General features: G+C 52.0%; 1 protein-coding gene across 2 annotated transcripts in view; it reads left to right on the forward strand.

Moving 5' to 3' along the window:
- The first annotated feature begins 10386 nt into the window (after window positions 1–10386).
- Window positions 10387–21649, forward strand: part of LOC140410756 (serine/threonine-protein phosphatase 4 catalytic subunit) — an 89996-nt gene continuing 78733 nt past the window's right edge. Inside the window, exon 1 of one of the 2 annotated variants that reach the window (XM_072499326.1) lies at window positions 10387–10457. The gene's annotated coding sequence lies outside the window, so the exon portion shown is untranslated. The remainder of the gene's footprint in view (window positions 10458–21649) is intronic. The other variant, XM_072499315.1, reaches the window with a different exon arrangement.

Here is a 21649-nt window from a genome sequence, read left to right on the forward strand (position 1 = left end):
CCGTGTGTGCGTGGGTTTCCTCCGGGTGCTCCGGTTTCCTCCCACAGTCCAAAGATGTGCAGGTTAGGTGGATTGGCCGTGCTGAATTGCCCTTAGTGTCTAAAATTGCCCTTGGTGTTGGGTGGGGTTACTGGGTTGTGGGGATAGGGTGGAGGTGTTAACCTTGGGTAGGGTGCTCTTTCCAAGAGCCGGTGCAGACTTAATGGGCCGAATGGCCTCCTTCTGCACTGTAAATTCTATCGGTGGCTGCTTGCTGGTCAATGCTGATTCACTCGATGTAGGTCCGTCAAGATCAGTATCACTCCGGTACCATGATGTGTTAGGCAGGTAGGTTCGATGTGGACTGCACTCGATGCAGGGAAGCTAGAAACAGACGTCTAACACCGGAGAAGATCCAACGCTGTTTTATTCAACGATAGAACTGATATACATATTCAGCTGTGGGTCGACACTATACTGAACTGACTGGAGACCTTTTAGTAGCCTGACCAGACTTACTCGCTACCGCATGGTGTTTGCACTGGCTAGCTCGTGGACTCGGATTGTCTCAGTGGCTGGGTCCCGAGAGAGCGGGAAACCGAGTGCCCTCTGGCTTTATAGTGGTAGTGTCCTGTCTGGTGATTGGCTGCACTGTGTTGTGTGCTTACTGGTCATCCTGTGTGTCAATCACTGCCTGTCTGCATCTCATTATATATATGAGTGGATATTATGACAGGTTCAGCCATACATCTTTGTTTTTTTTTCTTCTCACTCACTCCTTGGTTTGGTCGGGAAAAGTTGTATCTTTCAACCCTTCACATTTGCACAGCAACCATCCTCTGCTACCATTTGTTATACGTTTAGCTGCTGTTGTACAAAGAGTCAAAGGTTCTGCTCCTTTTCCACAAACACCTTTAATTTACTTCAACAGACTGCACAAATCTCTAACATCACATCACCTGAAAAAAAGGCCACCTGAAGCCCCTTTACATGTCAGTGTCAATTATTGGATACTTAACATAAATGAGACAACTAATTGGAATGTCTCTTAACCCATTACTTAACACCTTTAAGTCCAGGGTGGTCCAGGGGGAGCTGTCCCTTTAAGTCCAAGCAAGTTTGGGAGTGAGCGATCTCTTTAACTCCAGTCTGGTCTGGGATGGAGCCGTCCCTTCAATTCCAGGGGGGAGGCGGGGGTGCAGTCCCTTTAATTTCAGACTGGTCTCGGGGGGGGGGGGGGAGTTGTGCCTTTAACAGTGTGCTGTTTCCTGGGGGTGAGGAGTGGTCCATAAGACCATAAGACATAGGAGCAGAATTAGGCCACTCGGCCCATCGAGTCTGCTCCGCCATTCAATCACGGCTGATATTTTTCTCATCCCCATTCTCCTGCCTTCTCCCCATAACCCTTGATCCCCTTATTAATCAAGAACCTACCTATCGCTGTCTGAAAGACACTCAGTGATTTTGCCTCCACAGCCTTCTGCGGCAAAGAGTTCCACAGATTCACTACCTTCTAGCTGAAGAAATTCCTCCCCATCTCTGTTTTAAAGAATCATCCCTTTAGTCTGAGATAGTGTCCTCTGGTTCTAGTTTTCCCACAAGTGGAAACATCCTCTCCATGTCCACTCTATCCAGGCCTCGCAGTATCCTGTAAGTTTCTTTTTTTTAAATTTAGAGTACCCAATTATTCATTTTTCCATTTAAGGGGCAATTTAGCATGGACAATCCATCTAACTTGCACATCTTGGGTTGTGGGGGTGAAACCAATGCAGACATGGGGAGAATGTGCAAACTCCACACGGACAGTGACCCAGGGCCAGGATTCGAACCCGTGTCCTCAGCGGCATAGGCAGGAGTGCTAACCACTGTGCCATGTGCCGCCCTGTCCTGTAAGTTTCAATAAGATCCCCCCTCATCCTTCTAAACTCCAATGAGTACAGGCCCAGAGTCCTCAACAGTTCCTCATACAACAAGCTCTTCATTCCAGGGATCATTCTTGTGAACCTCCTCTGGACTGTTTCCAAAGCCAGCACATCCTTCCTTAGATACGGGGCCCGAAACTGCTCACAATACTCCAAATGGGGTCTGACCAGAGCCTTATATAGCCTCAGAAATACATCCCTAGTATTCTAGCCCTCTCAACACGAATGTTAATATTGCATTTGCCTTCCTAACTGCCGACTGAACCTGCACGTTAACCTTAAGAGAATCGTGAACAAGGACTCCCAAGTCCCTTTGTGCTTCTGATTTCATTTGCATTTCACCATTTAGAAAGTAATCTATGCCTCCATTCCTCCTTCCAAAGTGCATAACCTTACACTTTTCCACATTGTATTCCATCTGCCACTTCTTTGCCCTCTCCTAGCCTGTCCAAGACCTTCTGCAGCCCCCTTGCTTCCTCAATACTACCTGTCCCTCTACAGATCTTTGTATCATCTGCAAACTTAGCAACAGTGCCTTCAGATCCTTCTTCCAGATCATTAATGCATATTGTGAAAAGTTGTGGTCCCAGCACAGACCCCTGAGGCACACCACTAGTCACCGGCTGCCATCCTGAAAAAGACCCCTTTATCCCCACGCTCTGCCTTTTTCCAGTCAGCCAATCCTCTATCCATGCCAGGATCTTACCCTTAACACCATGGGCAGCAGTCAGCTCTGTAGCTCAATGATTAGAGCACTGGTCTTGTGAATAGGCGGTCGCGGGTTCAATTCTCGCTGGAGCCTAGGTTTAAATTTGGGGCAGCACGGTGGAGCAGTGGTTAGCATTGCTGCCTCACGGTGCCGAGGTCCCAGGTTCGATCCTGGCTCTGGGTCACTGTCCGTGTGGAGTTTGCACATTCTCCCCGTGTTTGCGTGGGTTTTGCCCTCACAACCCAAAGATGTGCAGGGTAGGTGGATTGGCCATGTTAAATTGCCCTTTAATTGGAAAAATGAATTGGGTACACTAAATTTATAAACAAACAAAAAAGAAAAACACCATGGGCTCTTAACTTATTTCACATTCTCCTATAATTTTGCGTCTTCTGCCTCCCTCCCTTCTTAAACACCGGTGTGTTACATTAGCCATTTTCCAGTTTTCTGGGACCCTTCCTGCCTCCAGTGATTCCTGAAAGATCACCACCAATGCCTCCACAATCTCCTCAGCTATCTCTTTTACAACCCTGGGGTGTAGTCCATCCGGTCCAGATGTCTTATCCACCTTCAGACCTTTCAGTTTCCCCCGAACCTTCTCCTTAGTGATGGCCACTGCACTCACCTCTGTCCTCTGATTCTCCTGGAGCTCTGGCATCCCACTGGTGTCTTCCACCGTGAAGACTGATGCAAAGTAACTATTCAGTTCCTCTGCCCTTTCCTTGTTTCCTATTATTACTTCTCCAGCCTCATTTTCCAATGGTCCAGTGTCTATTTTTGCCTCTCTCTTGCCTTTTATATATTGAAAAAAACTCTTCCTATCTTTTTTATACTACTAGCTAGCTTGCACTCATATTTCATCTTCTCTCCCCTTATTGCTTTTTTAGTTGTCCTCTGCTCGCTTTTAAAGGCTTCCCAATCCTCTGGCTTCCCACTAATTCTCACCACTTTGTATGCATTTTCTTTTGCTTTTATGCTGTCCTTGACTTCCCTCGTCAGCCATGAATGCCTTGTCCTCCCCTTAGCATGTTTCCTCCTTCTTGGGATAAATTTCTGTTGTGCCTCCCAAATAACTTTCCAAAACTCCTGCCATTGCTGTTCCACTGTCTTCCCTGCTAGACTCCTTTTCTAATCAACTCTGGCCAGCTCCTCCCTCATGTCATTGTAGTTACCCTTATTTAATGGTAATACCGTTACATCTGATTCCAGCTTCTCCCTCTCAAACTGCAGGGTAAATTCTGTCATATTGTGGTCTGTGCTCCCTAAGGGTTCCTTCACCTTAAGTTCCCTAATCAAGTCTGCCTCATTACACATCACCAAATCCAGGATTGCCTGTTCCCTAGTAGGCTCTGTCGCAAGCTGCTCCCAAAAGACATCTCTTAGACATTCCACAAATTCCTTTTCTTGGGATCCACTCCCAACCTGATTTTTCCAGTCCACCTGCATATTGAAGTCCACCATGATTATTGTGATATTGCCTTTTTTACACGCCTTTTCTATCTCTTGATTTATTTTCTGCCCCACATCCTGACTACTGCTAGGGGGCCTGTACATACCTCCCATCAGGGTCTTTTTACCTTTGTGTTTCCTCAACTCTACCCACTCTACTCTATGCCTTCTGATCCTATATCACTCCTTGCTATCGATTTAACTTCATTTCTTACTAACAATGCAACCCCGCCCCCTTTGTCTACCTGCTGGTTCTTTCGATAGGACATATATCCTTGGATATTTAGGTCCCAACCCTGATCCCCTTGCAGTCACGTCTCTGTGATGCCCACAACATCATATTGGCCAATTTCAATGTGCGCAACAAGCTCATTTACCTTGTTCCGTATACTGTGCGCATTTAGGTACAACACCCTCAGTCCTACAATGACCACCTCCCTTTTCACACTTGTCACCTTTTTGGCTCTGCCTGAGGGTGGTGTTGTTCTCTTATTTTTGTTCTCTATTTCCCCTTCGGTTATTACACCTTCTAACTAATGCTCTGGTTCCCATCCCCCTGCCATACTAGTTTAAATCCTCCCGAGTGACTCTTGCAAACCTCCCAACCAGGATATTGGTGCCCCTCTAATTTAGATGCAACCCGTCCATTTTGTACAGGTCCCACCTGCCCTGGAAGAGATCCCAATGGTCCAGAAATCTGAAAACCTCCCTCCTACACCACCAGTTTAGCCACGTATTTAGCTGCACTATCCTCCTATTTCTAGCCTCACTGGCACGTGGCAGAGGGAGTAATCCTGAGATTACAACCCTTGAGGTCCTGCTTTTTATCTTACTGCCTGTGGTGGTATGTATTGGGGGTAATACGGTACACCATGAATGCCGAGGAGCTATTGGAGGACAGATGCTGGGTCCCGATTGGATCTGCCGCCTACTGGGCTCCACCCAGACAGGCGGGGTATAAGAACCCGGTTTACTCCCCGCAGCTGCATTCTGTGACTGAGCTGCTGGGGAACAAGTCTGAACAAGTCTGCTCAATAAAGCCTCGATTGAAGTTCTTTATGTCTCGCCTCGTGTGTGATCGATGGTGCTACAATTTATTGAGCAGACTTAAAAAGGAATATGGAGCTCCGGATCGCCCCGGAGTGCCTGCAAATCGGCCCCCAAGCAGCTAACGCAACATCGGCGTTTAAGCACTGGCTGGCGTGCTTTGAGGGATACCTCCGAACGGCCCCCGGCAGACCAACAGAAGACCAGAAGATGCAGGTCCTGCATTCCAGGGTGAGTCCCGAAATCTACTCACTCATCGAGGACGCGGAAGAATTCCCAGCGGCGATCAACTTGCTGAAGGAGGTCTACATTAGGCCCGTCAACCAGGTCTACGCACGCTACCAGCTCGCGACGAGACGACAAATCCCCGGGGAATCGCTAGACGAATTCTTCAACGCTCTAACGATCCTGGGAAGAAACTGCAACTGCCCAGCGGTTACGGCGAACGAACATACGGACCTCCTGATCAGAGACGCTTACGTAGCAGGTTTGGCATCGTCGCAAGTTCGCCAGAGACTTTTAGAGAAAGACTCTCTCGGACTCACAGAGGTACGGGCCCTTGCAGCCTCCCTCAACGTGGCCTCCCAAAACGCCCGCGCCTATGCCCCCGACCGCGCTGCAGCCCCTTGGGCTCCGTGGACCCACGCCGTGACTGACCCCCCGACACCCCCCACCCCTCCTCAAGCGTGCGCAGCCAGAATCCCAGACCACCCGGGGGGGCCCTGCTATTTTTGTGGGCACTCGGACACGGTAAGACGATGTTCCCTTGTAATTCGGCCAAGCCCCACCAGCGCTGCCCGGCCCACTCGGCCACCTGCAAAAGCTGCGGTAAAAAGGGGCACTACGCAGTGGTGTGCCAGTCCCGTGGGGTCGCCGCTATCTCCGGGGAAGAAACGGGACCACGGACTCAAACCCCCCAGCGACCCATGGGCGGCCAATGGGCGGCGCCATTTTGGGCCCCGGACACCACGAGGGGGGGGACGGGCGGCGCCATCTTACTACCCACGGGCCGCGTGCGATCCATGGGAGCGGCCATTTTGTCCACCCCCGGCCGCGTGCGACCCATGGGAGCGGCCATTTTGTCCACCCCCGACCGCGTGCGATCCATGGACGCCGCCATCTTGGCTGACAGGCAAGGACCCCAGCGTGGACGGCGCCACACTGCCTGAAGACAACGATCTGACGCACCAACCATGTTTGGCATCGGTGACCCTCGACCAGACGCGGCCCCGGACGCTCCAGACGACAACGACAAAGGTGCTGGTGAACAGGCACGAGATGCTGTGTTTGATCGACTCGGGGAGCACGGAGAGTTTTATTCACCCGGACACGGTAAGACGATGTTCCCTTGTAATTCGGCCAAGCACCCAAAAATTCTTCCTGGCGGCGGGGTCCCACTCCGTTGCAATCAAAGGGTTCTGCATCACAAACCTAACGGTGCAGGGGAGAGAGTTCAAAAATTACCGGCTGTATGTCCTTCCCCACCTCTGCGCTCCCACCCTCCTGGGGTTGGACTTCCAATGCAACCTCCAGAGCTTAACATTCAAATTTGGCGGCCCTATACCCCCACTGACTATCTGCGGCCTCGCGACCCTCAAGGTCGAACCGCCCTCCTTGTTTGCAAACCTCACCCCGGATTGCAAACCCGTCGCCACTAGGAGCAGACGGTACAGCGCCCAGGACTGGACGTTTATCAGGTCCGAAGTCCAGCGGCTGCTGAAGGAAGGCATAATCCAGGCCAGCAATAGTCCCTGGAGAGCCCAGGTGGTAGTAGTGAAGACATGGGAGAAGCAAAGGATGGTCGTAGACTACAGTCAGACCATCAACAGGTACACGCAGCTAGATGCGTACCCTCTTCCCCGCATATCCGACATGGTCAATCGGATTGCACAGTACAAGGTCTTCTCCACCGTGGACCTTAAGTCCGCCTACCACCAGCTCCCCATTCGCCCCGGTGACCGCAAGTACACTGCCTTCGAAGCAGACGGGCGGCTATACCACTTCTTAAGGGTTCCATTCGGCGTCACGAACGGAGTCTCGGTCTTCCAACGGGAGATGGACCGAATGGTTGACCAGCACAGTTTACGGGCCACGTTCCCGTACCTCGACAACGCCACCGTCTGCGGCCACGACCAGCAGGACCACGACGCCAACCTCCGCAAATTCCTCCAGACCGCCAATGCCCTCAACCTCACCTACAATGAGGAAAAATGCGTGTTTAGCACCGACCGTCTAGCCATCCTTGGCTACGTAGTGCGTAATGGAGTGATAAGCCCCGACCCCGAACGCATGCGCCCCCTCATGGAGTTGTCTCTCCCCCACTGTGCCAAAGCCCTGAAACGCTGCCTGGGCTTCTTTTCTTATTACGCCCAGTGGGTTCCTCAATACGCAGACGAGGCCCGCCCACTAATCCAGTCCACTACTTTTCCCCTGTCGACAGAGGCCCGCCAGGCCTTCAGCCGCATCAAAGCGGATATCGCAAAGGCCACGATGCGCGCCATCGACGAGTCCCTCCCCTTCCAAGTCGAGAGCGACGTGTCCGACGTAGCTCTGGCGGCCACGCTCAACCAAGCGGGCAGACCCGTGGCTTTTTTTCTCCCGGACACTCCACGCTTCAGAAATCCGCCACTCCTCAGTAGAAAAGGAGGCCCAAGCCATAGTGAAAGCTGTGCGACATTGGAGGCATTACCTTGCCGGTAGGAGATTCACTCTCCTCACTGACCAACGGTCGGTAGCCTTCATGTTCGATAATGCACAGCGGGGCAAGATAAAAAACGACAAGATCCTGCAGTGGAGGATCGAACTCTCCACCTACAATTATGAGATCTTGTATCGTCCCGGAAAGCTGAACGAGCCGTCCGATGCCCTATCACGCGGCACTTGTGCCAACGCACAAGTGGACAGTCTCCAAGCCCTCCACGAGGACCTCTGCCACCCGGGGGTCACTCGTTTCTGCCACTTCATAAAGGCCCGCAACCTCCCGTACTCCGTCGAGGAGGTCAGGACAGTCACCAGGAACAGCCAAATCTGCGCAGAATGCAAACCGCATTTCTTCAGGCCAGATAGAGCGCACCTGATAAAGGCTTCCCGTCCCTTTGAACGCCTCAGTTTGGACTTCAAAGGCCCCCTCCCCTCCACCGATCGCAACACGTACTTTCTTAACGTCGTTGACGAATACTCCCATTTCCCCTTCGCCATCCCCTGCCCCGACATGACCGCGGCCACGGTCATTAAAGCCCTATGCACCATCTTTACCCTGTTCGGTTTCCCCGCCTACATCCATAGCGATAGGGGGTCCTCCTTTATGAGTGACGAGCTGCGTCAATTCCTGCTTAGTAAGGGCATAGCCTCGAGCAGGACGACCAGCTACAACCCGCGGGGGAACGGGCAGGTAGAGAGGGAAAATGGAACAGTCTGGAAGACCGTCCTACTGGCCCTACGGTCTAGGAGTCTCCCAACTTCCCGCTGGCAAGAAGTACTCCCGGATGCCCTTCATTCTATCCGGTCCCTGCTGTGTACCACCACTAACCAAACGCCTCACGAGCGCCTCCTTGTCTTCCCCAGGAAGTCCGCTTCTGGAACGTCACTTCCGACCTGGTTGGCAGCCCCGGGACCCATTCTGCTCCGGAAACATGTGCGGGCGCACAAATCAGACCCATTGGTGGAGAAGGTACGTGGCGTACCCAGACGGCCGACAGGACACGGTCTCTCTGCGGGACCTGGCGCCCGCCGGAGCTCCCCACAACCCCCCAACACCAATCACCTCCCCCTCACTCCCGCCGGTGCACCCCACAGCCACCCCCTTCCCGGGGGGATCGGTTCTCCTCCCAGGCCCGTCCAGGAGTAAGGAAACAGAAGGGGACAGCGCGATGCTCCCAGAGTCGACCGGACCCGAGCCAGCACCACCACCACCACCCGGGCTGAGACGATCAGAAAGGGCGACCAGAGCACCATCTCGACTCATCGAATCGACTTACGATGTATATAATTCAGTGGCCCAGTAAAGCGGCATTGTTGTAAATAGTTAACGCTGCTAATTGGGTAAAATGTGAATAATTCAGTGGCCCAGTAAAAGCGGCATGGTTGTATATAGTTCAATGGTTAAGGCACCGACCCTGTAAACCCCTACCACCATAACACCCACCACCCCGCCGGGTTCTTTTTTAACAAGGGGAGAATGTGGTGGTATGTATTAGGGGTAATACGGTACACCATGAATGCCGAGGAGCTATTGGAGGACAGATGCTGGGTCCCGATTGGATCTGCTGCCTACTGGGCTCCACCCAGGTAGGCGGGGTATAAGAACCCGGTTTACTCCCCGCAGCTGCATTCTGTGACTGAGCTGCTGGGGAACAAGTCTGAACAAGTCTGCTCAATAAAGCCTCGATTGAAGTTCTCTCCGTCTCGCCTCGTGTGTGATCGATGGTGCTACACTGCCTAACTCCCTGAACTCCTTCTGCAGGACCTCATCACTTTTCCTGCCTATGTCGTTAGTACCTATGTATACTACGACCTATGGCTGTTCACCCACCCCCATCAGGATGTCCTGTGTTCGTTCAGAGATATCCTTAACCCTGGCAGCAGGGAGGCAACACACCATCCTGGAGTCCCTTTCACGTCCACAGAAGTACCTATCTGTGCCCCTTACTATCGAATCCCCGATAACTATCGCTCTCCTGCACTTTGCCCTCCCCTGCTGAGCAACAGAGTCAGTTGTGGTGCCACTGTTTTGGCTATCGTTGTTTTCCCCTGATAGGCTATCCACCCCAACACTATCCAAAACGGTATACCTGTTCGAGAAGGGGACAGCCACAGGGGATTCCTGCACTGACTCCTGCCCTTTCTAGCGGTCACCCATCTGTCTGCCTGCACCTTGGGTGTGACCATGTCTCTATAACTCCTATCTATGATGCTTTCCGCCACCTGCATGCTCCTAAGTGCATCCAACTGCTGCTCCAATCGAACCATGCGGTCTGTGTGGTCCCTTTAACACCATGTTGTTCCCTGGGGCGGGTGGGTGGGTGCAGTCCCTTTAACACCATGCTGCTCCGGGGGGAGCGCTCCTTTTAACTCTATGCTGTTCTGGGGGATGGTGAGCGATCCCTTTAACACTATGTTGTTCCGGGGGGGGGGGGGGTTGTGGCGGTGAGTGGTCCCTTTAACGCCCTGCTGTTCGGGGGAGGCGGGGGGACCCTTTAACAGTCTGTCTCTGTTGATTTCCGGTTCCATGGTAACACTGGACTACAACTCCCGGCATCCTCTCGTCCACCGCGCATGCGCTGCTCTCTTTTCTTTTAGGCCGCGGCGGTGCTGCCGGTTCCGAATTCGGCTGGAGCTGTGGCCGGGATCAGGTAACCAGCTTCCCCCCCTTGGACCCTCTTACTCGCGGTGCCTGCGGTCAGTGACGGAGTGTCTGCCTCCCGGGACCCCGGCCCTCCTGGGGTCTGGCACCGCAGCTCGGCTCCAACACCCGGGGGATGATGGGGGGGTGGGAGCTGCTGAACAGCCAGGGGTTTGATAGATAAAATCCCCGGGGAAACCTCGGGTGCTGTAGGCGGGGGGGAGGGAGAGAGAGGGGGTGTTGGGGAAGGTGCTGATGCCAGGGGCAAGTGCCTGGAATTCTGAGAGGATGTGGGTGAGGGTCAGTGACCCGGGGGTGGGTGGCTCGGTGGGGGTGAGTGGGTTATCTGTGCGGGTGAGAGTGAGGGGGGTGAGTGGGGGGGGCGGTGGCTCGGGAGGCGGGGGGGGGCGGTGGGAGGTTGATGGGGGTGAGGGAGGTGCTCAGTGGGAGAGGGGGGTTGATGGTGTGGTGGGGTTAAGGGTGGATCGGTGGTGCGGTGGGGGTGAGGACCGGTGGCGGGGTGGGGGTGGGGGTGAGGACCGGTGGCAGGGTGGGGGTGCGGGGGGACCGGTGACGGGGTAGGGGTGAGGGGGGGGGGGACCGGTGGGGGTGAGGGGGGACCGGTGGCGGGGTAGGGGTGAGGGGGGGGGGGACCGGTGGCACGGTGGGGGTGAGGGGGGGGGGGGACCGGTGGCACGGTGGGGGTGAGGGGGGGACCGGTGGCGTGGTGGGGGTGCGGGGGGACCGGTGACGGGGTAGGGGTGAGGACCGGTGGGGGTGAGGGGGGACCGGTGGCGGGGTAGGGGTAGGGGGGGGGGGGACCGGTGGCGTGGTGGGGTTAAGCGTCGATCGGTGGTGCGGTGGGGGTGAGGGGTCTGGTGACGCGGTGAGGGGGGATCGGTGGGGTTAAGGGTGGACTGGTGGCGCGGTGGGGGTGAGGGGGGACCGGTGGGGGTGAGGGGGGACCAGTGGCGTGGTGGTGGTAAGGGGGGGACCGGTGGGGGTGAGGGGGGACCGGTGGCGTGGTGGTGGTAAGGGGGGGACCGGTGGCATGGTGGGGGTGAGGGGGGACCGGTTGCGTGGTGGTGGTAAGGGGGGACCGGTGGCGCGGTGGTGGTGAAGGGGGACTGGTGGCGCGGTGGGGGTGAGGGGGGGACCGGTGGTGTGGTGGGGGTGAGGGGGGACCGGTGGTGTGGTGGTGGTAAGGGAGGACTGGTGGCGTGGTGGTGGTGAAGGGGGACTGGTGGCACGGTGGGGGTGAGGGGGGTGAGGGGGAACCGGTGGCGTGGTGGGGGTGAGGGGGGATCGTTGGTGTGTTGGTGAAAAGGCTAGTAGGCTGGGACAAGTTGGATGGTGAGGAATAGGTCAGTTCGGGGAGGTGTGGGAGATTGTTGAGGGTCAATATCTAATGGTGAAGTGAGTGCTGGGGATCGATAGCTGTTGGAGGGATGTGTGGGGAGTAAAATTTCAATGACAGTTGTTAATTTCTGAGGGATACGTGTCTCACACAACAGTCCAGTAAGTTAGTTGGCTCTCTGCTTTAAGGGCCTTTTTGAGACATTAAAAACCACCCTGGTATCCAAGATGTCATGAGTGTTTCTCGCCTGTTCATCTCTGAATTTGGATGGCTGACCATCTCTCACTGATTTGAAATGTGTATTTCCCTCCAGCAGTTAGTTAAATATTCAAGGAGTATCTTCTTCTGTTATTTAAAAAAATAAATTTATTGTACCCAATTATTTTTTCCCCCCCCCAATTATGGGACAATTTAGCATGGCCAATCCACCAAACCTGCACATCTTTTGGTTGTGGGGGAGAAACCCACGCAGACATGGGGAGAATGTGCAAACGCCACACGGACAGTGACCCAGGGCCGGGATCGAACCCGGGTCCTCAGTGCTGCAGTCCCAGTGCTAACCACTGAGCCACATGCCGCCCCTTCTTCCTCCGTTATTAATTGATAATCCTCTTGGGCTGCAGTGGTTCAAGAAGATGGTTCAATTTTGGCCTTGGGTGACTCTTTGTGTAAAGTTCACAAGTTCTCCCCGTGTCTGCGTGGGTTTCCTCCGGGTGCTCCGGTTTCCTCCCGGTGCTCCGGTTTCCTCCCACAGTCCTAAAATGTGCGGATTAGATGGGGTTACGGGGATAGGATGGGAGAGTGGGTCTAGGTAAGATGCTCTTTTGGAGGGTTGGTGCAGAGTCGATGGGCAGAATGACCTCCTTCTGCACTGTAGGGATTGTATGGATCTGCTTGAATGTCCCTTGTGTGATGTGCTGTCAAATTGTATTGCTGCTCCTGTGAAGTGCTTTGGGGTGTTAAATTATATTAAAGCCTCTGTCAATACAAGTTGTTGTAAAACTGATTGTCTAACAAATGTTGGGATGTTAAATTATATTAAAGGCTCTGTCAGTACAAGTTGTTGTAAAACTGATAGGCTGATTGTTTCAATGTTTGTCAGACAATGTAAAGTCCTGAGTCTAGCTCTGGATTGGTAGTCCAAAAATATGCAGATTAGGTGGCGTTGTGAGGATAGGGTGGGGGCGTGGGCCTGGGCAGGATGCTCTTTTCAGAGTGTTGGTGCAGACTTGATGGGCCAAGTGGCCTCCTTCTGCACTGTAGGGATTCTATGGTTTTATGGATCTTTCAATTTGTCCGTGGCTATTTTGGTACTGTAATGGAGTGCATCTGTTCAGTTCCTTCCTGTATGCCATACTTTACATTGAAATCTCCATTAAAGATCTGTGTGCTTCCCTCATGTATTTTAGCAAGCTCATGTGGTAGGACTGTGGCTGTTATTTGGGATTTGTCAGCCACTTTCACCAGTAAACATTAAACTTCTGAGTTGGAGTCACAGACCCAGCTGCGGCAGAGATTAACCGGGATAGGGGGAAAACAGTTTTTAGATGAGGAAAGGGTTTGGGTGTGGTTGTTGGATCTCTGTGGCATTAACTCAACAAGAAGCAGCGACTAGCTGGGATCGCTGAGTGGATGTTGTGCCTGGGCTGATTAGAGATTGGAGCACAGCGGTATAGAGGGGGAAGGAGAGCACTTCTCCAGTACACTGAATTTGGGGACAAAGATGATTACACTTAAGGAAGTGTGTTCTGGTCAATTTTTGGCATTGAATTGGAGGCCGCAGCCATATTGCTGTTTTTAACTGCACAAAGTGGGAAACTGATATAACTGTGAGATTCAGCAGGAGTGAAATCCTGAGTGACTCGAGCTGTCAAACTGGCTGATTCCTGCCTCCCAACTCGGGTGTGAGGGTGATTTGGCTGCGACATCTGTCACCCCATTGATCGCTAGGGTTGATTCGGCTGATCTGGCTGGCTAGGCAGGTGTCCTCCTTCCTTTACAGCTCCATGTGCGTCCTTCTTAAAGCTCAACGCTCAGTCACAGAGGATGACACCCTAGAAGAGGACCGCTCTGACGGTCTAGGGTATATGATGTAGCTGCACTCTCCTGCGAGGCTAAACCTCCAAGACCATTTGTAGGATGGCATCGGGAAGTCAAGCTCCAAGACTTCAGAAGATGTCTTGGAGGCTGTGTGCACCGTGTTGCACTGTGGTGTTCCCACTTCCAGAGAAAAGCCCTGCACAACAAGTCAGGAATGTACCCTGCAGCCCATAACGCGTTGAACAAAGTTCTCCCATGTTTCAACATTTGCACAAAGATTAATGTTGTTAATTGCTTATGATGTGGAGATGCTAGCGTTGGACTGGAGTGAGCACAGTAAGAAGTCTTACAACACCAGGTTGAGGTCCAACAGGTTTGTTTCAAACACTAGCTTTCGGAGCACTGCTCCTTCCTCAGGTGAAAATGAATTGGGTGCTCTCACCCGAGGAAGGAGCAGTGCTCCGAAAGCTAGTGTTTGAAACAAACCTGTTAGATTTTAACCCGTTAATTGTATAAACTAAGTTAAGTACACATGGGTAGGGCAGCATGGTGGAGAAGTGGTTAGCACTGCTGCTTCACGGCGCTGAGGTCCCAGGGTCACTGTCCGTGTGGAGGCTGTGGCGTCTCACTGTGTTTGCATGGGTTTCGCCCCCGCAACTTAAAGTTGTGCAGGGTTGGCGGATTGACCATGTTAAATTGTCCCTTAATTGGAAAATACAAATTGGGTACTCTAAATTCAAAAAAGTATACATGATTAGAGGGCAATGATTGGATGATTACATGGGCTAGGGCAGTTAATCCATTATATATTAATTAATTTTTTTATATACTCAAGACCATAAAGTGACATTTGTGGTTCAGTGGGAGCAACCCTGCCTTTGGGTTAGAAGCTCTGGGTTTCATAGATTCCCTACAGTGGAGGAGGAGGCTATTTGTCCAACCGAGTCTGCACCAACCCTCTGAAGAGCGTCCTACCCAGGCCCACCCCTCACCGTATCCCCATAACCCACCTAACCGTTTGGACACTAAGGGACAATTTAGAACGGCCAGTCCACCTAGCCTGCACATCTTTGGACTGTAGAAGGAAACCGGAGCATCCGTAGGAAACCCACGTAGACAAGGGGAGAAAGTGCAAATTCTCGACAGTCAGTAACCTAAGGCTGGAATTGAACCCAGGTCCCTGGCTTTGTGAGGCAGCAGTGCTACCCACTGTACCACCGTGTTCACTTTGGCGCTATTTGGCCAAGGAAGCTGTGTTCATAATGTGGCCAAACGGGTTGAGTATCAACTTGTCAATCCTTCGAATATGCTTCAACAAGGGGGGCCTTGTGGTGCAGCTCGTAGGGTCCCTTCTTCTGAACCAGAGGTTCAGAGTTCCAATCCCACTCCAGGATGGGTGTGGAAGATGCGTTTGTAACATGACCTACAGGTTGAGTATCAACTTGTAAATCTTTCAAACATGCATTAATGGAAGGTGGTAAGAGCAGGAGAGACTCCTGTTCAGCCATGTGACAGCAAGAAAATTGGAGCCACAGTTCCAGGCTGCATTATACATGTAAAAAGGGTATGTTGTCATACAAGCTGACTCCTTGGGAGAAGGGGATGATTGGCGTAGTTGACTGGATGGCCGGCGTATAGCACAATTGGAGACAGCAGCATGGGTGTGATCGTGACTCTGCTGGGATGGTTTCAGAACCTGCCTCCTTGCCCTGTCCGTGGTGGGAGCCTTGGTAATGTGAGTTTGATCTGTCCTTGGGCAGCGAATGCGAGATGCTGACACAAGTGCAAACAGTAGCTTGTCGGTAAAGGGAAGAAACCAAGTCATCAATAATAAAATGCAGCTGATCTGTAAATCAACCTGTAAATCCTTCCTATATGCCTATGGCAGGCAGTAAGACCGGGTCAGTCATGGTTGACATTTAAAAAAATTATTTTGGGATGTAGCTAGGCCAACATTTATTGCACATCCATAATTACCCTTGAAGGTGGTGGTGAGTTGCCTTCTTGATCCACTGCATTCCATGTATTGTAGATACACTCTCAGTGTCGTTAGGGAGGATGTTCCAATATTTTGACCCAGCGATAGTGAAGGAATGGTGATATATTTCCAAGTCAAGATGGTGAATGACCTGGCGGGGAACTTCCAGGTAGTGGTGTTACCATGGGTGGGATTCTCCATCCGTGTCCGCCCAAGGTCAATGGACTTCTCCATTGTCCGCGACTCGCCCGTGGCGGGCGGGGACGGAAGAATCCAGCCCCATATATCTGCTGCCCTTGTCCTTCTAGATTATGGTGGTTGTGGGTTTGAAAGATAATGTCTAAGGAACCTTGGTAACTTCCTGCAGTGCATCTTGTAGATGGCACATCTGGCTGCTACTGTGTGCCAGTGGTGGAGATGGTGAATGCTTGTGGTGGGGTGTGAATCAAACGGGTTGCTTTGTCCTAGATGGTGTCCACCTTCTTGAATATTAGAGCTACATTTCCTACTTCACAGTCTGAGTATATGGAGTTGACCATTTAGGGCAGAGATGAGAAATGTCTTCACCTAGGAATGGTTGGCCTGTGGAATTTGTTACCACAGGAAGTAGTTGTATGTTTTCAAGAAGCAATTAGATATAGCACTTAGGGTGAAGGGGATCAAAGGAAAGTGGGTTCAGGATACTGAGTTGGATGATCAGCCATGATCGCAACGAATGGTGGAGCAGGCTGCTAAAGTTCAAATGGCCTCTTTTTGCTCCTATTTTCTATGTTTCACCAACTGGCTGTGAGGGGTTTAACAAATGCAACATCAACAATGATTTGATATTGTCACATGTATTAGTATACAGTGAAAAGTATTGTTTCTTGCATGCTGTACAAACAATGCATACCGTACATAGGGAAGGAAGGAGAGACTGCAGAATATAATGTTACAGTTATAGCAAGGTGTAGAGAAAAGATCAACTTAATACGAGGTAGGTCTATTCAAAAGTCTGATGGCAGTAGGGAAGAAGCTGTTCTTGAGTTGGTTGGTATGTGACCTCAAACTTTGGTATCTTTTTCCTGACGGAAGAAGGTGGCAGAGAGTATGTCCGGGGTGCGTGGGGTTCTTAATTATACTGGCTGCCTTTCTGAGGCAGCGGGAATTGTAAACTGAGTCAATAGATGGCTGGTTTGCGTGATGGATTGGGCTACATTCACGACCTTTTCCTGCGGTCTTAGGCAGAGCAGGATCCATACCAAGCTGTGATACAACCAGAAAGAATGCTTTTTTTTTTAGTTGTGACAGGCTGAGAAGAGAGAGAGAGAGAGATTGATTCTTGCCAATTGGCATCACTCAAAATCAGATGTCGCCACACAGCAAACTGGCTTCTAATTGAAAATGAAATGAAAATCGCTTATTGTCACAAGTAGGCTTCAAATGAAGTTACTGTGAAAAGCCCCTAGTCGCCACATTCCAGCGCCTGTTCGGGGAGGCTGGTACGGGAATTTGGCCCAAACATCTTGGGGCAGAGCGAGAAGTGGTGGGATGGGGGAAGCAGAGAGCAGGCCCCAACAAAATGGCCACCAACTTGATGATTCGCTAATTGGAGTGTTGTTGATCCTGTCCAAATTGACAGCATATGGGTCAGAACGGGGGGGGGGGGGTTAGTGAATTCTACAATTGTGACACCCTCCGACATTAGAACTGGTGGGAATGGTCCCTGACAACAGCCGACGCAACGTCACAATAGTCAGGTGGAAAGGGTCCCAAAAGTATGACAATGGAATGCCGTTGGAGTTGAAGGGAAAGTGGTCTGGGAATTTATGGGAGATGTCAGACTTGTCAATGCATTAATTGGAGTGTCATGGTCCCTGTATTTCTCAATGGCTGTGATGTTAACAGGAGGTGTGGGGGGGCGAAAAGAGGAATGGCCTGGGAACGTCAAAATGGCCGACAGACTAACAAAGCCCAACTCGGGATGCCATGTTGCACCTCGTGGGGAAAAAAAGGCGCACCGATGACCTCCGCACGAGTCAACACCATACAGTGGCCGGGCTACATTGTAAACTCTCTCTCAATCCTCCTGCTCCTTTTATTTTCCTCAGTTTGGTTTCTTACTGTTATTTCCTCCCTCGCCCTGTCCCCAATCTAACTCCGTTTTCCCCCCCCCCCACCCCACCCTCTCAACACGTGGCGACCTCAGGAGATCTCGGCGACCCCCACCAATCCTATCCATCCATCCCTCAAATTCGGAAGCTCTCCTCCTTCCCATCGATGTGTCTCAGGCGCAGGTAGATATCAGCCCCGATGCCCTGGAGCAATTGGACCACCAGAGAGCCGCCCAGGTACTCGAAGTAAGCACGTGAGGTGGACAGTCCGAATCCAAACCCATGCATAGGGTTGGACTGCCCACTGTTGACCATGTCCACCATGTTCCCCAGGATGGTGTTGTTCGGCAGTTCCTGAGTGCTGCTCTCTACCGTGGTGAAGTGGTAATCCATGACTTTATCCAAGTATTTGTGTGGGATTCCTCCTCCCCAGTCGGAAATCCGGATGATGAAGTCAACGTCATTATTGGCAATTGTCACCACGATGTCTGGCACGTTGTATGGTGTGACCAGGTGACTCTCCATTGTGGCCCTCATTGCGTTCGAAAGAATGCTTTCTATGGTTCATCTGTAGAAGGTGGTGAGATTCGTAGGTGACATGCCAAATTTCCTTAAGTCTTCTGAGAAAGTAGAGTCGTTGGTGGGCTTTCTTTTTAAAAAATATATATTTTATTAAAGATTTTTGATCAAAAAGAATTTTCCATTTTTACAACATTGTAACAAAATGTACATAGACCGTTAATTAAACACTATATTAAACTAACAACAAGTGCAGAAAAAGAACAAGAAAAAAGAAATAATAATACTGAAAAAATAAATATAAACAACTAACATAGAGAGAAAGAAAACCCCCAAACACCGAATACCCCCCCCCCCCCCCCCCCCCCCCCCCCCCTGGGTTGCTGCTGCTGTCTTTCCTGTTTTCCCTTATCGCTCTGCAAGATAGTCAAGGAACGGTTGCCACCTCCTGGTGAACCCTTGAGCCGAACCTCTTAGTGCGTATTTTATTCGCTCCAATTTTATAAACCCTGCCATGTCGTTTATCCAGGCCTCCACGCCCGGGGGTTTGGCTTCTTTCCACATAAGTGGAATCCTTCGCCGGGCTACTAGGGATGCAAAGGCCAAAACATCGGCCTCTCTCGCCTCTTGCACTCCCGGCTCTTCTGCAACCCCAAATATAGCTAACCCCCAGCTCGGTTCGACCCGGACCCCCACCACTTTTGAGATCACTCTTGCCACACCTACCCAGAACCCATGCAATACCGGACATGACCAAAACATGTGGGTGTGGTTTGCCGGGCTTCCCGCGCATCTCCCGCACCTATCCTCCATTCCAAAAAATCTACTCAGCCTTGCTCCCGTCATATGCGCCCTGTGTAGAACCTCGAATTGGATCAGGCTAAGCCTGGCACACGAGGACGAGGAATTTACCCTACTTAAGGCATCTGCCCACAGCCCCTCCTCAATCTCTTCCCCCAGCTCCTCCTCCCATTTACCCTTCAGCTCCTCTACCATCGTCTCCCCTTCGTCTCTCATTTCCCTGTATATATCGGACACTTTACCTTCACCAACCCATGCCCCGGAAAAAACTCTGTCCTGGATCCCTTACGCCGGGAGCTGCGGAAATTCCCTCACCTGTTGCCTCGCAAATGCCCTCACTTGCATATATCTGAAGGCATTCCCAGGTGGCAACCCGTATTTTTCTACCAATGCTCCCAAACTCGCGAACGTCCCGTCCAAGAACAAGTCCTTCAACTTCCCAATTCCTGCTCGCTGCCAAGATTGGAATCCCCCATCTATCCTCCCCAGGACGAACCTGTGATTGTTCCTTATCGGGGACCACACTGAGGCACCCGTCACTCCCCTATGTCGTCTCCACTGCCCCCAAATCTTCAAAGTCGGCACCACTACTGGGTTTGTGGTGTATTTTTTCGGGGGGAACGGTAACGGCACCGTTGCCAGTGCTTTTAAACTTGTTCCCTTACAGGACGCCATCTCCAGCCTTTTTCTTGCCGCCCCTTCTTCTTCCCTCATCCACTTACACATCATAGACATGTTGGCGACCCAATAATAGTCACTCAGACTCGGCAGTGCCAATCCTCCTCTGTCCCTACTGCGCTGCAGGAACCCCCTCTTTACCCTCGGGGTCTTTCCAGCCCACACAAAGCTCATAATACTCCTGTCCACTTTCTTGAAAAAGGCCTTTGTAATCAGTATGGGGAGGCACTGAAACACGAAAAGAAACCTCGGGAGAACCACCATTTTAACCGCCTGTACTCTGCCCGCCAATGACGGGCACCATGTCCCACCTCCTAAAGTCCTCCTCCATCTGCGCTACCAGTCGCGTCAAGTTAAGTTTATGCAAGATTCCCCAGTTCCTGGCCACCTGGATCCCTAGATATCGAAAATCCCTTGCTACTCTCCTCAGCGGCAGATCGTCTGTCCCCCTGCCCTGTTCCCCGGGGTGCATCACAAAAAGTTCACTCTTTCCCATATTCAATTTATATCCCGAGAACTCTCCAAACTCCCTGAGTGTCTGCATTATCTCTGGCATCCCCTCCACTGGGTCGGCCACATATAGCAGCAAATCATCCGCATATAATGACACCCGATGTTCTTCTCCTCCTCTGAGCACCCCCCTCCACTTCTTCGAGCCCCTCAGCGCTATGGCCAATGGCTCGATTGCCAACGGGGACAGGGGGCACCCCTGTCTTGTGCCCCTATGTAATCGGAAATAGTTGGATCGTTGCCTGTTTGTAACCACGCTTGCCACCGGGGCCCCGTACAGGAGCTGAACCCATCTGATTAACCCCTCTCCAAATCCCAATCTCTTCAGTACCTCCCACAGGTAGTCCCACTCCACTCTATCAAATGCCTTCTCTGCATCCATCGCCACCACTATCTCCGCCTCCCCCTCCGGTGGGGGCATCATCATCACCCCCAGCAACCTTCGTATATTGGCATTCAATTGCCTCCCTTTAACAAACCCTGGTCGTCATGTACCACCCCTGGGACACAGTCCTCTATCCTTGTCGCCATCACTTTGGCCAGTAACTTGGCATCTACATTTAGGAGGGAGATAGGCCTGTATGACCCGCACTGCAGCGGGTCTTTGTCTCGTTTCAGGATCAACGATATCGTCGCCTCCGACATTGTCGGGGGTAGTTTCCCCCTTTCCTTAGCCTCATTGAAGGTTCTCGTCATGAGTGGGGCCAGTAGGTCCACATATTTCCACCGGGAACCCATCTGGTCCCGGGGCCTTTCCTGCCTGCATGTTCCCAATTCCTTTAATCACCTCCTCCACCTCAATCTGCGCTCCCAAATCTGCCACCTCCTGCTCCTCCACCCTCGGGAACTCCAGCTGGTCCAGGAAGTGTATCATTCCCTCTTTCCCCTCCAGCGGTTGGGACTTATACAGCCTCATAAAATGACTTAAACACCCCGTTCACCCTCCCTGCTCTCTGCTCCATTCTTCCCTCCCCGTCCCTAACTCCTCCGATCTCTCTCGCCGCCCCCCTCTTCCTAAGTTGGCTCGCCTTTTCCCCATACTCGTATTGTATTCCCTGTGCCTTCCTCCACTGCGTCTCCGCCTTACCCGTGGTCAGCAGGTCAAACTCCGTCTGTAGTCTCCGTCTTTCCTTGTATAGCCCTTCATCCGGGGCCTCCGAATATTGCCTATCCACCCTCAGAATCTCCCCAATCAGTCTGTCCCTTTCTTTACCCTCTTGTTTCCC

This window comes from Scyliorhinus torazame, chromosome 1, assembly GCF_047496885.1.
Source record: "Scyliorhinus torazame isolate Kashiwa2021f chromosome 1, sScyTor2.1, whole genome shotgun sequence".
In the NCBI taxonomy this organism is placed as follows: domain Eukaryota; kingdom Metazoa; phylum Chordata; class Chondrichthyes; order Carcharhiniformes; family Scyliorhinidae; genus Scyliorhinus; species Scyliorhinus torazame.